Consider the following 16,907-nt stretch of genomic DNA (forward strand, 5'->3'; position numbering starts at 1 on the left):
TCAAACAGTTGCTCCTTTATACTGCATATAATTTAACGCATATAACGTTGAGATCCGACCTCTGATAAGCGTTTTATAGAAACAAGAAATTACGAGGTCGGATTTACCCCACCTTACCCTGGCCTTTGACAAATGCAAACATTGAAGTTGAAAAATAATGTTGCCTCAATTGCGTCTGTACGGCCTTACGTCACCAAGAATAATAGGTTTTTAATACATGTAATATCAGGACTTGGACCATGGTGTATGTGTACTTGTCTACCGCAATACCACGCTGCGAGGTTCAGGCCATCACCTTTAGGAGGCTTAAACTTGCACGAAGAAATGTCTGCAGCGCTCTATAAGGTGGAACCCTCACAATAAACATCAAACACTGTTCCAGTGTCATCGAAGAAGCTGATGGTATTAGAATCCTTGACATAATAATCAAACATGACCTTCCGTGGATTAGTAACATTGTCTGTATGCTAGAATCTTGTCTCCCTTAATAACTAACGTACGCTCAAGCACACTGTAAGGAGAAAGTAATGGGTATAAAGGAACACTGAAATGCAACATGCAAAAATCTTGATGAATATTGACCACTGAGAGGCTAAGGCAGCTAAACGACAACCATGGCACACACTTGTTTATGAAACTGTGAACTGGAATGTCCTGAACAGCGTGCTCTGATTGATGGGAACGTTTCTGGAGATTATGAAGGCCTGGTGTCAATAACCGCCACATCGCCTACACAAAATGAGCTACTGAGGTCCCACAGCAAGATATCGTGCCCATCAGCAAGTGATATCCTGTGAATATGAGATATAATTATTCCTCCTCGCCCACCAGATTAGACAGCTCATTGCACTCTAAACTTGCGAATACTTATTTCAAAAAGTAATCTTTATTAGCTGTTAGGCATAAAAGCAAGACTATCAGCTACTGGCATGTTTCTGTTCGTTATGTACGAGTCTGAGAACACCAAATCATCTGTGTGTTTGTAAGAGAGAACCTGACACCTTATCGTAGTCTTGGAGTAGCTTCTCGTCAATGTTAAAAAAACTTCCTTCTATTTCAGATTCTGACGCTAAATTCTATTTGTCGGCTTAGTGAACTACGGGACTCCATAAAATTGTAAGATACATATTTTTTTAAAGTGAATATGCTGGCAGTTAACCCAGATGAAGACTCTGAGAAGACAGATTGTAAACAATGGAAAGTGCTTACTTGCTAACATAACATCTCAGTCTCACATTCTGCGTATACTACAAATATAGCATATTATTGTCTCAATTTGGAACTCGTTTTGTAAATGGATTTATTACACTTTCGTAATTATCATTTAGACTTACCTGATTTAATTTGTAAAATAATTTAACTGGCTCATGAATAGGGTTAACCAGTAGTGTATATGGTGATCATGGACCGCTTCACACGTGAGTAGTGCCTGATGGGAGGCCTAGAATCGCAACAGCTGTCTTACTCTTCATCAGCGGCATTTTTGTCAGTGACATCGTTTTTGTCAGTGATACATCATCCATATCAGTCCTTTCCTTAGGTCACAGCAGCTCCCCTACAACTTCCCCTCCTCTCCCTCTATCTTAAAACAATAGATAATCAAAGATGGTGGAATTAGCCGAGCAGTCCAAAAGGGAAAATGTAAAACAATACAAAATTGTGGAACGAGACCAGTTGCACTTCATATTCCACGTTCCTCCCCGCACTCTCCTCATTCGCCAATCCTAACATAGTACAAAAAAGAGGCATAAAATGTTGTCAAGATAGACTTTCTCGGTGGTATTAAAAGATTATGGCATACACAAACATATCTCTCTGTTTAACCAGTATTGTATTAAAAACGTTCTGTAATTCTTGTCTCCAGTTATATTATCTCCAAGATCCATTAGCAAACACCATTTGAGTCACATCATTTTACTTACCAGCAACAAGATTCAGTCTGCATTGAAGATCATCTGCAGGTCTGTCATCGCAACACAGATCGAAACTGGATGTTGGTAAACAATAAGGTGTGATTCAGACACCACTTTTTGTTTATTTATTATTACAAATGGGTTACAGTTCCTAAGATATGGCACCAATTATAACATTTTGGTGTTAATAAAAGATAACAGCATACACACATACCTCTTTACTTAATCAGTGTTGTACTAAAATGACATAAAATGTTGTGAAGTCATTATTGCCCGAACTTCAAGGATAATTATTTACACATTCATACATACGGCATGATGTTCAAATAAAGTGTAAAATGCTGTCATGTTCAAAGATATTCATTATTTATATGAAATGGTGGAAGGTATGTCAATCTGAATTGCATTTACACACACACACACACACACACACACACACACACACACACACACACACACACACACAAAATGTTAAATGGCAAATGGTCAGTTATGAAAGCTAACTGGCGAATGGATAAATGACAAATGATGAATGGTATATCGTAACTAGCAAATGATTTAACTGTTGATGGTCTATAAAGAATGATAGTCAATGGAGAATGACAATCAGAGGTGAATGATGATCAATCGAGAAAGATCAGAGAAGATATATGGCCACTATAGATTAATGGTTGTCACTGAAGCCAGATACAGGGTTGTAAAGAATTATTGACAATGGATTATTATTGCCAGCGGCGGAAAATGGTGGCCAGCGGCGGAAAATGGTGGCCAGGTGGAATGAGGGTCAGTTGTGAATGGTGGTTAGTTGAAAATAATGGTCAATGGATATAATGGACACTAGAGAAATGATAGTCATTCGAGAATTATGGTCAGTGGAGAATGATCGGCAAAGAAAGAGAATGGGCAGTGGAAAATTATGGTCAGTGGAGAATGATGGTCAATGTACGATCATGATCAAATGAAGAGAATGATGGCCAATGGGAGGTAATAGTCAATGGAGAATGCTGGTCAATGGAGAGAACCATGTTCAGTCATGGATGTGGTTAGAAAAATTGTAACACTATGTCACAGACCTGTAACAAACCACCAACCAATTTTAAGAAATTTACCGAAAACTGTAACTAATTTCCTCAGAACTGCAAGTTTTCCCAAAATTGTTACAACTTCCCATGAAATTATAATAAAGTGCCGCTATACGATAAGTAATCGCTCAACGAATTTTAACCAGTCTCCTCCTGCACCGTCTTGTCATTTAAATATTATCTCTCAAAATATTTTTTCCCTACCTCTCTGTGCTGTCATTAAATTTCATCTGATACAGGTGTGTGAATGAGTGTGTGTATATATTTGTGTATGTGAAAGAGATGTCTTTGGACAAGCCAGTCAAAGTAATAAAACGAAGAACACGAGCAGCTGCTTGAGCGTCATCAGCTAAAATATCCTGTAAAGTAGATGGCAGAGACAGGGCAACACGAGATTGACTAAAATGCGGACGAGAGAATAAAACATGGTGCACTGTCAATGCATGACCACAAGGGCACTGCGGGGCTGGGTCACCGGAGAGCAGGTAGCGGTGGCTAAACCGGCAATGCCCAATCCGCAACCTGGTCAGAAGGACCTCTTCTCGCCGAGATGGTCGGGAGGAGGTGGTCCAAGCAGTTGGGAACGGTTTACGGCCCGGAGCTTGTTTCCTTGAAGTGATGACCAAGTATCCCACCACAATGACAAGCCTCTTACAAACAACCCCACTAATGTCAGATGACGGGACACAATGGGAGGCTGGCCGAGGCAGGACTGCAGCCTTGACTGCAGCATCAGCAGCCTCATTCCCAGGCACTCCTACATGGCCGGGAACCCACAGAAAGCTGACAGGAGAGCCATCATAAGCAAAAGAATGGAGGGACTGCTGGATCCGTTGCACCAAGGGATGGACAGGATATGGAGCTCCAAGGCTCTGAAGATGACTGAGGGAATGAGAGCAGAGTACATACGATGAATGGCGGTGGGCGTACTGAACGGCCTGATGGAGAGCAAAAAGCTCGGCCGTAAAGCTGGGACACTGGTCGAGGAGCCGGTATTTAAAGGTGACGGCCCCGACGTGTTCGTGTGTGTGCGTGAGAGTGAGAGAGAGAGTGAGAGAGAGAGAGAGAGAGAGAGAAAGAGAGAGAGAGAGAGAGAGAGAGAGAGAGAGAGAGAGAGAGAACAGCCCAGTACAGAAACTCGTGTGTACACATTTGAGGTGTCTTACTGTTATGCACTGTTAATTTTTGTACACACACTAATAGTCTCAAGAAATGTTATAGAAACGATTAATCGCATATCAAACATCACACTCGGTACATTCAAATTTACACAGATACAGAAACACAGATGATTTAAATAGTAAAACACTGCACCGGCTACGTTTTACCGTGCATAGAACTACTCATTTCACGACTTTACTCATTCTCTATTGCTCGGCCTTCAATTAGTTTCATTTTAGTGTTTTTGAACTTGTATACAACTTTCATTGCCTGGCTAGGCATTAATAACTTAATTTCATTCATCATAGTATGAAAACACCAGGAATCTATAGTGTTGTAAATGAAAAATTTAATTGTTGCCGTGTTTAATGTGCCAGTCATTAATGATACAGTTTCAGGCTTTCCAAAACTGATGATAAATATAAGTAGGGCATAAGTTTTGATAATTTTTATCTGGGTTAACGGGCAACATTAAACTAGAAGCAAATCGCAATAGTTTCAATCTCCCTGTGTAACCAAAGTTTTCGGGAGGTATTTCTTGGTTGAGAGGGGTATTAAGAAACTTAAAATCCTCAAACACATATACCCGGTTGGTATGCCCTTTGCCCTACTCCTGGTGCAGTTATCTTTTTGGTGGAAAAGAACGAAGGTGTAAAACTGACCGTCTGCTCATAACAAAAACGAATGAAAGATTTAACATAGTAGCATTTTAGCAACATTGCCCCACAAATAAGTTAAAATATATCCAGTCACCCAGTTCCACATTATATTTTTGTTAGGCGTGCTGTGATTGAGATATAAATTGCTGTTACCGGAACTAATAACCTCCCTCCTTTATATTTATTCTGAAGTGGGAGTCCTCCGCCCCATTTACAGTTCACTTGGTGTTTGAGTGAAAAAGAACCACAGCTCTATAATTGGTCGTATTCGAAAATGTCCCCTTCACTCCTCAGAATAGTTAATGAAGAGTATGATAAAAAAGGTCAGGCAACGATAAAGTGTAAAGCATTACACATAAACCTTTAAATGCGGCAGCTGACTTGGAAAAATAATACATCTTTTTCATTCAGCAGCAAAACTGGTCAATTCTATTGCTGGAAACAGCAAATAGTAGTTGTAATGAAGACTCCACTGTACACTGATACTACTATGTTTGTTTGGCATTTCTGAATTTAATGGTTAAAGATAACAGGGTGAGTTCGTTGCCAATTTTCAGTATTCAACCATTCATAGTTTTTATATATTACTTCATAAATAGCTATTGCTTTAATTAAGTGGCAGTGTACATTACTGTAATTAAGGTAAGCTAGGTTTTTGCCGCGCGGGATACCAGCGCTGTCAAGGGCACCTTGCCACGGTAGGCGCAGCTACCCCCGTTGAAGGTTAGAGTCCTCCCTCGGGCATGGGATGCGTGTGTTGTCCTTAGCGTATGTTAGTTTAAGTCAGCGTAATTAGTGTGTAATCCAAGGGATCGATGACTTCAGCAGTTCGGTCCCATAGGATCTTACCACAATCAGAAAACAACTACGTTTTTGATATTCATTTAATGTATCTATTGCAATTGTCGTTGCATAATGAAATCTGAATTAATATTAAAAATCAAATCTTTGTCTTGAGTTAGTGTTGAAACCACGTCTATGTATCAGCGGGATCTAGAAAAAGACCGATTAATTTTTTGAAGTAGCCCCAAATTTTTTACGCATCAGTAGATGGAAACCTTAAAACTGTTTGTTGGGAGCATGAATGGTTGTCAGACGGATTAATGTAGGTGGCAAAGAAAATTTCTGGATATAGAGTGACTAAATTACGTTTATTCGAAGGTTTCGGTTTATTTCAGACACACTAAACAGCTGTTTCAGCAGTCGATTTTTGCCTCTCACACAGCTACATCGAGAGAAACCAGCTGATAGTGGCGAAAAGTCTTGACATCGTAACCAAAGATGCATAATGTCTGGTGAGTTGCTATGCTTGCGAAATTGATAGAATCGTAGCACAGTAAAAGTACGTTAATTGTGGCTGCCACTCAGCGTATGTAACTTACAAAAAGTTCCACTGTACTTCTCATAAGACACCAACTATACCGCGCGGAGTTGCCGCGCGGTTCGAGGCGCAATGTCACGAATTGCGTGGCCCCTCCCGCCGGAGATTCACGTCCTCCATCGGCCATAGGTGTGTGTGCTGTTCTTAACATAAGTGAGTTTAAATAATGTGTAAGTCTAGGGACCGATGACCTTAGCAGTTTGTTCCCTCAGGAATTCAGACATTTGAATATTTCAACACCCATTGACCCTTGGTATCATCTCTTGCACATGCTTAGCAATCTTGCAGAATTTAGTCATTTTTTCATCATGTGATTTGCAGCAATTTTGCTGGTTTTTATTGAATTCTAGTACCCAGATCTTCTGTGAATATTTTACCCTTTCTCTGAGTTTTCTGCAAACTGCTTTCTTACTTACATCTGTGTTCTCTTTTCCTGTGATAAAGATGTTTCCTTACAACCATACAAATATAAGCTTATTTTTCTTGATTTTGTACTCTTATTATCCCCGTCGGTTTATTATAATAGTAAATTACTTTGATCCGTGTTTCATTCTTTGACTTTGAAACTACAAAGACCTTCCTCATTAGACAACAATGTATAATTATTTATCTTGTGTATTTGATTATCCATCGTCTACTGTGGTCTATTCTGTATCTGTACGAATATACTGACCATAGCTCTCTTCCTTGCCGTAGAAAAAGAATCCATCTGATTACTGAACTACAAAAATTAAGTGCTCCACAAGATGAAAAAGATGTGCACAGGCCGCAACATGTGCGGGTGCTGGGAGAAATTGATCACGGTGTACTTCGATATAGTCCGCCCCGACGAAGGGGCTACATGCCATCCGGTGACTCGCTGTTTCCCAAAGGGTACGCCTGGAGACCTCACCACAGGATCGCCGTCCTCAGACGCACCGAGCCTGCTGTTTCAGCACCCGAAAACACCGAGACCAGTCACGTGACATCAGGCAAAATTCGACAGTTGGACACCACGTACCAATTGCATCGACTTCCTCAGATCATTCTACACAGGCTGCATCATATATATATATATATATATAGTAGCAAAAATTGTCAGTGGTGAAAATATACAATGATCGAGGCAAAATTGTTCCAGTAGACGTACGTCAGAAAATGAGGCGTTTGTGAGATCGCTGCCAGTCTATAGTTGCGGATCGGTACTGATTTCACTAAGAAATGTTGTACACGAAGATAAAAGTACACTCCTGGAAATTGAAATAAGAACACCGTGAATTCATTGGCCCAGGAAGGGGAAACTTTATTGACACATTCCTGGGGGTCAGATACATCACATGATCACACTGGCAGAACCACAGGCACATAGACAGGCAACAGAGCATGCACAATGTCGGCACTAGTACAGTGTATATCCACCTTTCGCAGCAATGCAGGCTGCTATTCTCCCATGGAGACGATCGTAGAGATGCTGGATGTAGTCCTGTGGAACGGCTTCCCATGCCATTTCCACCTAGCGCCTCAGTTGGACCAGCGTTCGTGCTGGACGTGCAGACCGCGTGAGACGACGCTTCATCCAGTCCCAAACATGCTCAATGGGGGACACATCCGGAGATCTTGCTGGCCATGGTAGTTGACTTACATCTTCTAGAGCACGTTGGGTGGCACGGGATACATGCGGACGTGCATTGTCCTGTTGGAACAGCAAGTTCCCTTGCCGGTCTAGGAATGGTAGAACGATGAGTTCGATGACGGTTTGTATGTACCGTGCACTATTCAGTGTCCCCTCGACGATCACCAGAGGTGTACGGCCAGTGTAGGAGATCGCTCCCCACACAATGATGCCGGGTGTTGGCCCTGTGTGTCTTGGTCGTATGCAGTCCTGATTGTGGCGCTCACCTGCACGGCGCCAAACACGCATACGACCATCCTTGGCACCAAGGCAGAAGCGACTCTCATCGCTGAAGACGACACGTCTCCATTCGTCCCTCCATTCACGCCTGTCACGACACCACTGGAGGCGGGCTGCACGATGTTGGGGCGTGAGCGGAAGACGGCCTAACGGTGTGCGGGACCGTAGCCCAGCTTCATGGAGACGGTTGTGGATGGTTCTCGCCGATACCCCAGGAGCAACAGTGTCACTAATTTGCTGGGAAGTGCCGGTGCTGTCCCCTACGGCACAACGTAGGATCCTACGGTCATGACGTGCATCCGTGCGCCGCTGCGGTCCGGTCCCAGGTCGACGGGCACGTGCACCTTCCGCCGACCACAGGCGACAACATCGATGTACTGTGGAGACGTCACGCCGCACGTGTTGAGCAATTCGGCGGTACGCCCACCCGGCCTCCCGCATGCCCACTATACGCCCTTTCTCAAAGTCCGTCAACTGCACATACGGTTCACGTCCACACTGTCGCGGCATGCTACCAGTGTTAAAGACTGCGATGGAGCTCCTTATGCCACGGCAAACCGGCTGACACTGACGGCGGCGGTGCACAAATGCTGCGCAGCTAGCGGCATTCGACGGCCAACACCGCGGTTCCTGGTGTGTCCGCTGTGCCGTGCGTGTGATCATTGCTTGTACAGCCCTCTCGCAGTGTCCGGAGCAAGTATGGTGGGTCTGACACACCGGTGTCAATGTGTTCTTTTTTCCATTTCCAGGAGTGTATTTAAAGCTTAAACATACCGATTTTTACGCCGTCAGATTACACTCAACTTACTTCCATACCAAATGAACGTTGGTTACATTTGATCACACATTAGGACGCTTATATAAGACGAGCATTCCACGCACAACATGGCCGAAGATCTATAGGACGAGCAGAACTTGTATGTAAATCTCCAATATGACTTTTATATCGTCTTCTGGTTTTGTCTGAGGATAAGCACCTCGAGTTACTAATACTGTATCTGTATTCGTTTTTATTATAATATTAACATTTTACAAGCAGGTTTGCTAACTTATTTATATGTCACATACATTACACACATCTTCCCCAACCTCCTCTCTCTGCCTATATCTTCCTCCTCCTCCTTACTGTGTCCGTCACCTTCACGTCTCTTTCTGCTCATCTCATCTTCCCCCTTTCTCTGTCCATCAACTACACCCCTCCTGATTTTCACCTCCTCCTCCACTACTTGTTTCACTCTCCTGCATTGCCTTCCACAGGCCATCTCCACACCCTCACTCTTTCTGCCAATCTCCTCCCATTTCAGTGAACAACTCCTACCCTCTCTTATCTTAGCCCATCACCTCAATCCACTCTATCTTTCCCCTTCTCCATCGCATTGTCCCTCTCTTCTGGTCCCTTTCTCTGTACATCTCCTCCTCTCCCCTCTCTGTGTCACTAACCTTGCTCTGTCCATCACCTTCTCCTTTCTCTCTCTCTCTCTCTCTCTCTCTCTCTCTCTCTCTCTCTCTCTCTCTCTCTCTCTCTCTCTCTCCTGCTCTCCTGTCTCTTCCCTCCTTTCAGTCCATCTATCCTCCCACTCCCCCAGCCCTTCTCCCTCTGCCAATCTCTTCATCCCTATATCTCTCTAAACATATACATCATCTTTCCCCGGTCTCTTCCACCCCCTTTCTCTGTCCATTTCCCCTTTCCTCCCTCACTTTCATATCTCTTCGTCCTACACTCTGCCCTCTCTCTCCCATTCCTCCTCTCTTTAAATCTCCTCCTCCATCCTCCCATTCTTCATCTCCTCTGCTCACTCTCTCTGTCCATCTCTGCTTCACCGTCCACCTGCCTATCCTCCCTGCCCTCTCCCTCCATCCATCTTCTCCTCTCCAATCTGTCCACCTCCTCCTCTAACTCTGCTGTCCATCTCTTCCTCTCCCCCTCTGTTTCCAGTCTGCCTTATTTCTATGTCCACGTCCTCCAACCCATCAGTGCCCATCCCTTATTCCTTACACTCTATGTCCATACATCTCCTCCCATGCTGCCATTTTCTTATGTCAGTCTCATTCCCATCCTCAGACGTGTTTGGTACCCTTATTTCCAGACAATAAATCAAATGTGAGTGTATCAAGTCTGATTGAAATAGATCCACTGATTTAGGAGGAAATGTGGAACATTTATATAAGAGTTCATTTCTATTATACCAGCCATTTACCCACAGCTTCATGCAAATACTCAAATAGGATATATGTTACAGACATCCTCAACCTCTACCTTTCCATCTCCTCTTCCAGACCCTTTCCATCTCGTCCACTCCCACTTTGTATGTTCGCCTCCTCTCCCTCCATCCATCCATCTCCTTCTCTATCCCTCCCCCTCTCTCTCCCTGTCTCCTCCACCACTATCTGTATGTCTTCCTCCTCTACCTCTGTCCATCTCCTCCCCTCCTCCCTCTGTGACCATCTCCTCCTTCCCATCTCATTGTCCATTTCCTTATTCCCCTCATTATGCATTTCCTCCTCCCTTCTATTTCTCCATATACTCCTCCTCCCTGTCTCTTTCCATATCCTCCTTCCCTGATCTCCCTGTGCAGCAGGCTGTCGACATATTTCTTCCCAACTCCTCCTCCCTCCTCTGTCCAGTTTTCCTCCCACTCTTTCCATTTTCTCCTCTTACTTTTCATGTTCCATCTTGTGCTCCCCCATCTCAGCATCCACCTCATTCTCTCTTTCCTCTCTGATCAACTACACCCATACTCACATCTGCTCCTTGCCTGTCATGCAAGGTAGCCTAGATGTCAGAAGCTGAAAACCCTATTCCACCCATCCCAACCTCTGTGGGATTTAGATAGTTCTTACCCCTGTAGTACTTATTCCCACTCAAACACTACCCCTCTATCTAGTAAATTGTTTTCTGCATTTTCCCTCCTCCCCATTTGTTCATATCTGCATATTCACTCTCTGTAGTCCACCTCATTCTTCCCTCTCTGTCCCTCTCCACTTGTCCTTGCACCTCCATCTGCTCGTATCTCCATCGGCCTTTTCTCTTCCTTGATCAGTTAATCTCATTCTTTCCCCTCCCACTACCCATCTCCTTCTCCCCCTTTCTCTGTCAGCCAGGTCTAGCCACATCTATAGCCCCTAGAACACATTTCTGTACTACCTGTTGTGCAGAATTATAAAAAATTGTGGTTTACCAGCACTTCTCGCTGCACCCTATGAGAGGTAGGTTTACTTACACCAACAGTACTTCTTTCTAAATAGTAGTATGTGTACCAAATTTGGTTGAAATCTGTACAGGGGCTTAGGAGGATATGTCGAAAATGTACACATCCATGCAACACATATAGTCTGGTGTACAGGTTTGTAGTGTTTAGGTTTGGCATGTTGGCTCAAACTCTTACAGGAATCTGCTAAACGCCTCGAGTATTGAAGATAATGGGCAAATGGTATTAAATTAGTAGTATGTGGATAAGTTGAGAATGGGTCTGACAGGAAGCATGTTATGGTAGTCTGTGCAGCGGCAGTGACCATGGTTTCACGTAGAAGAAGAGGAAGACGAACACTGTTTTATCTCTGAGGATGTTTATAGAGGAGAGGAGTGGGTACAGTGTACTAAATGCAAATTATGGTCGCATTGCTTATTTGTGAATAGTTATCCCTTCTACGTGTGTGCAAACTGTGACAGAATGAAGACATTTCTGATGTCAGACACTTCAAACTGTAGACTATTTTTAGGGAAAATTTGGTATGCTGCAGCACGACTCATTGGAGGGGTAACTGAAACACGTGACAGCCTCTCTTTTATGTTTTATAGTAGCCTTTGTAATGGTTGAATTGGACATTTTATTTGTGACTTCTTTGTGTAAAAGTATGTAATTTCTCCACATCACTTCCAAATATAACTATTTTGAAACGAAAAAAATAGTAAAAATTAAAAGCTGTTTTGTTGCAACGTGTCCCATCCTCCGCTACTGTCGTCGTACTGTAATGAAATACGTTTATTTTCATGGGTCACTCATCTCTTTAATAATATTACTGAAGCTTCTCGGTGATACAGTTATAAATATCTTAATATTCGTATATGTGTGTACATAAAAACTGGGCGACGACCAACTCAATATGTCTGAATAGAGTACACCTTTACTACAACTGACTTTTGAATCTTCACGTTATTCAAACAGCATTGCGACAAACCATCATCAGGAACATTACCACATTCCACATAACGTCTTTTACATATCGATATGGCATTTTTAGCTGCTTATGCGGGTCGCGACCAACACTGACTGTCTTCTGTCCGTTCTGCTGACAATGATCAGCTGCAGTGCCAATGGCACAAATCAAATTAAAGCGCCGTCGTGCTACTTAAATATTCAAATGGGGGACAGTACTATACTGGGATGACAGTACTGTAACGGGTGTGGATGCTTCTCTGGTAGAGGTTCTTTTGTCAGGGTGAGTCAAAAGCAGCTCGTCATCAGCAAAAACCTTTATTTATGAGCCAACACAGTGGACCCACATTGGGTGGGCGCTGGGAGACAGGGCGTCATGCCCTCTGTCTAGTGGACAAAATGTAGCTCAACACAGTGCCTCTGAGTCCACACAACGTTACATACTCGGGCGACCAGTGAAGCTGGCTCACCTGTGGTGCAAGGTTCCACGGCCATGCTCAGTGGCGTGGCGTCTGTCGGCGTCCAGCGCTGACGGAAGCCCATACTCTCGGAGGCCGAGACTACCCAGTTGAGCCATCCACCCATCGGCGCTGTGGCTGGACTCCTTGGCAGGTGGTCAACTCAGGACGATGCTTCAGCTCTGGCGGCCTCAGTGTGGAAGTCCATACAACAAGAGACGTCGACTAGTTGACTAGCTGACCTGGTGACCACCCTGGCCAGACGGCCTTTGTTTATACCTACCAAAGCGGGTTTGTTGTGGTGTGCCTCACGAAAATGTCATTTCCACCATAAGTGAAAGTGTGTTTCGGCAGCTTGTTCGTCACCGGGCGCCGTGGTGCAATGCCTCACCAGCATCATGGGGCAAATGGCTTCCTTGTTTCAACGAATCGTCTTACGTTCGGTTCGTGCCGTTACATTCCTCCCCTCTTAAAAGCATTCTGCTCTCAGAAGTCTCTCTGCTGTAGCACCAGGAACTAGTAACCTTTCACAGTTCTTCTCGGACACGTTATGTTACTCATTATTCACATTTTTCTTAGGAGTTCTCTTTGGAACTTTTCAGTAGTTTAGCTTCTTCCTAACTGTTTATGACATTATTAGCATAACCCTGCAACAAAAAGCTGAGCAGGAGGGATATCAGTGCGACAATGCTTGAGACAATAATAGACAGTGTCTTCATCGATAAAATTTTGAGTGTTACTGATATGGAGGTCACCATGCGTTCTTTCTGTACTGATGTTCGTGATGTAGAGGACCCCTCACGCGTTAATGCTATATTGGCGCTCGTTATAATTCTACCGTATACGGCCAAATAGTTCCTATGTAGAAATCTGACCTTTCTGGGCAGCTAGTACTTGTTCGAAGGAGGCAAGAATGGTTTTCTCCTGGGCAGCTTTCAGGTAGAACCGGTTTTCTCTAAAGAGGGTTTCAAAGAGGAGATCAGGTATCCAGGATACGGAACAGGTGATCTTTAATGATGTGGTTCTGGTAAATGTGGTGAGTAGCTGAAAAGAGGGGACAGAGACGTCACAACATCTGTCATTTACTGATAATCTTTGTTCCTGTAGTTGTAATTGTTCTGTAATACATAACCGTCCTTGGTCGTTGCACGTGCTGACGACGGTATTAACGAGTCTGCGAGCGAAAAGAGCAGATATTAAAAGACCCTTTGAAAGTATATTAGCTGGCAGGAGTGGCCGAGGGGTTCTAGGAGCTTCAGTCTGGAACCGCGCGACCGCTACGGTCGCAGGTTCGAATCCTGCGTTGGGCATAGATGTGTGTGATCTCCTTAGCTTAGTTAGGTTGAAGTAGTTCTAAGTTCTAGGGGACTGATGACCTCAGATGATAAGTCCCATAGTGCTCACAGCCATTTGAAGCATTTGAAAGTATTCGTTTCCCCAAATAATCAGTTCCCAAAGGCACTTTGGTTTCTCTACGTGCAACAGGTGGAGCTCACATGACCCTGGGACCACATGTACCACCTCAGTGCGATGTGCCGTGACTCGCTCGGCCCAGCTGTGCTGCAATACTGAAGTGGAGAGTGATGTGTGGACTGCCCGTCAGATGCGACCAGCAGTACATCGCGCACTTTCAATCGTACGACTTTGTTCATTAACTAATTTTCACCTCAAACAGCTCATTTTCCGGCACCACTACATAGAAACTTTTATTTATTTATTTATTTATTTAAAAGTCAAGTTCTGTAGGACCAAATTTAGGAGCAAATCTCCAAGGTCATTGAACGTGTCAGTACATGAACTTACAACAAAAAGAAATAACATAAAAATAAATGTTCATGAACCTGAAAGATAATCAGTCCATAAGTTTAAACAAAGGCTGTCAGCAATACAATGAGAATCATCTTAATTTTTCAAGGAACTCCTCGACAGAATAGAAGGAGTGACCCATGAGGAAACTCTTCAGTTTAGATTTGAAAGCGCTTGGATTTCTGCTAAGATTTTATAATTCGAGTGGCAGCTTATTGAAAATGGGTGCAGCAGTAAACTGCACAATTTTTTGCACAAGAGTTAAGGAAGTCTGATCTAAATGGAGGATTGATTTCTGCCGAGTATTAACCGAGTGAAAGTTGCTTATTGTTGGAAATAAACTAATATTGGTAACAAGAAACGACAATAAAGAATATACATATTGAGAGACCAATGTTAAAATACCCAGACTCGTGAAAAGAGGTCGACAAGAGGTTCGTGAAATCACACCACTTATTGCCCGAACCGCCCGTTTCTGAGCCAAAAATATTTTTCTAGAATGGGAAGAGTTACCCCAAAACATAATACCATACGACATGAGTGAATGAAAATGAACAAAGTAGACTAATTTACTTGTCCAAATATCACTCACTTTCGATACCGTTCGAATAGTGAAAATGGCAGTATTAAATCTTTGAACAAGATCCTGAACGTGGGCTTTCCACGACAGCTTACTATCTATCTGGAGACCTAGGAATTTGAACTGTTCAGTTTCACTAGTCATATGGCAGTTCTGTGAGATTAAAACGTCAGGTTTTGTAAAATTATGTGTTAGGAACTGTAAAAACTGAGTATTACTGTGATTTAACGTTAGTTTATTTTCTACAAGCCATGAACTGAGGTCATGTACTGCCCTACTTGAAACCGAGTCAAAGTTGCGCACAACATCCTTTACTACCAAGCTAGTATCATCTGCAAACAGAAATATTTTAGAGTTACCCATAATACTAGAGGGCATATCAATTATATAAATGAGGAACAGGAGCGGCGCCAACACTGATCGCTGGGGCACCTCCCCCCAACACACACCAACACACACCAACACACACCAACACACAACAGCACACAACAACACACAACAACACACAACAGCACACAACAGCACACAACAGCACACAACAGCACACAACAGCACACAACAACACACAACAACACACAACAACACACAACAACACACAACAACAACACACAACAACACACAACAACACACAACAACACACAACAACACACAACACACAACAGCAACAGCAACAACAACAACAACAGCAGCAACAACAACAGCAGCAACAGCAACAACAACACACAACACACACAACACACACAACACACACAACACACACAACACACACAACACACAACACACAACAGTAGCCCACTCAGATCCACATCACAGCAGTTATCAACATTGTGAATAATGACCTTTTGCTGCCTGTTGCTAAAGTAAGAGGTGAACCAATTGTGGGCTACTCCCCTTATTCCGTAATGGTCCAACTTCTGGAGCAATATTGTGTGATCAACACAGCCAAATGCCTTTGTTAAATCAAAAAATAAGCCAAGCGTTCAAAAATTTTTGTTTAGCCCATCCAGTACCTCACAGAGAAAAAGAGAATATAGTATTTTCAAACGGCTTCTAAAGCCGAACTGTACATTTGATAGCAAATCGTGTGATATAAAATGATCAATTAACCTTGCAAACACTGATGACAGCGAAATAGGTCTAAAATTATCTACATTTTCCCTTTCTTCCTTTCTATAAAGCAGCCGTACTACTGAGTACTTTAATCGCTCAGGAAACTGACCATTCCTAAAGGAAAAATTACAAATATTGTTAAATACAGGGCTAACATGTGCAGCACAGTACTTTAATATTCTACTAGACACTCCATCATAACCATGAGAGTCCTTAGTCTTCAGTTATTTGAATATTGTCTCAATCTCTCTCTCTCGTCTGTATCACATGAGTATTTTAGAAGTCAATCTCGGAAAGGCATTTGCTAAGAAATTTATATGGTTTCCTGTAGATACTAAATTTTTGTTTCATTCACCAATAATGCTCAGAATATGGTTGTTAAATACTGTACATGTATCTGATTTATCAGTAACAGAAATATTATTACTGCAAACTGACTTTATATCGTCAACCTTGTGCTGCAGGCCAGACACTTCCTTCACAACTGACCATATGGCTTTAATTTTATCCTGTGAATTGCATACCACATACATTTGCCGTGCTAATAACATTTTTAAGCACCTTACAATACTGTTTGTAATGGGCTGCTGTAGCTGGATTGTGACTACTAACATTTTTATATAATTCCCTCTTTGTTCTACATGATATCCTTATCCCACTAGTCAGCCAATCGGGCTGTCCATTACTGCTAGTACCCCGTTTAGAATGT

This window comes from Schistocerca gregaria, chromosome 4 (assembly GCF_023897955.1).
Source record: "Schistocerca gregaria isolate iqSchGreg1 chromosome 4, iqSchGreg1.2, whole genome shotgun sequence".
NCBI lineage: Eukaryota > Metazoa > Arthropoda > Insecta > Orthoptera > Acrididae > Schistocerca > Schistocerca gregaria.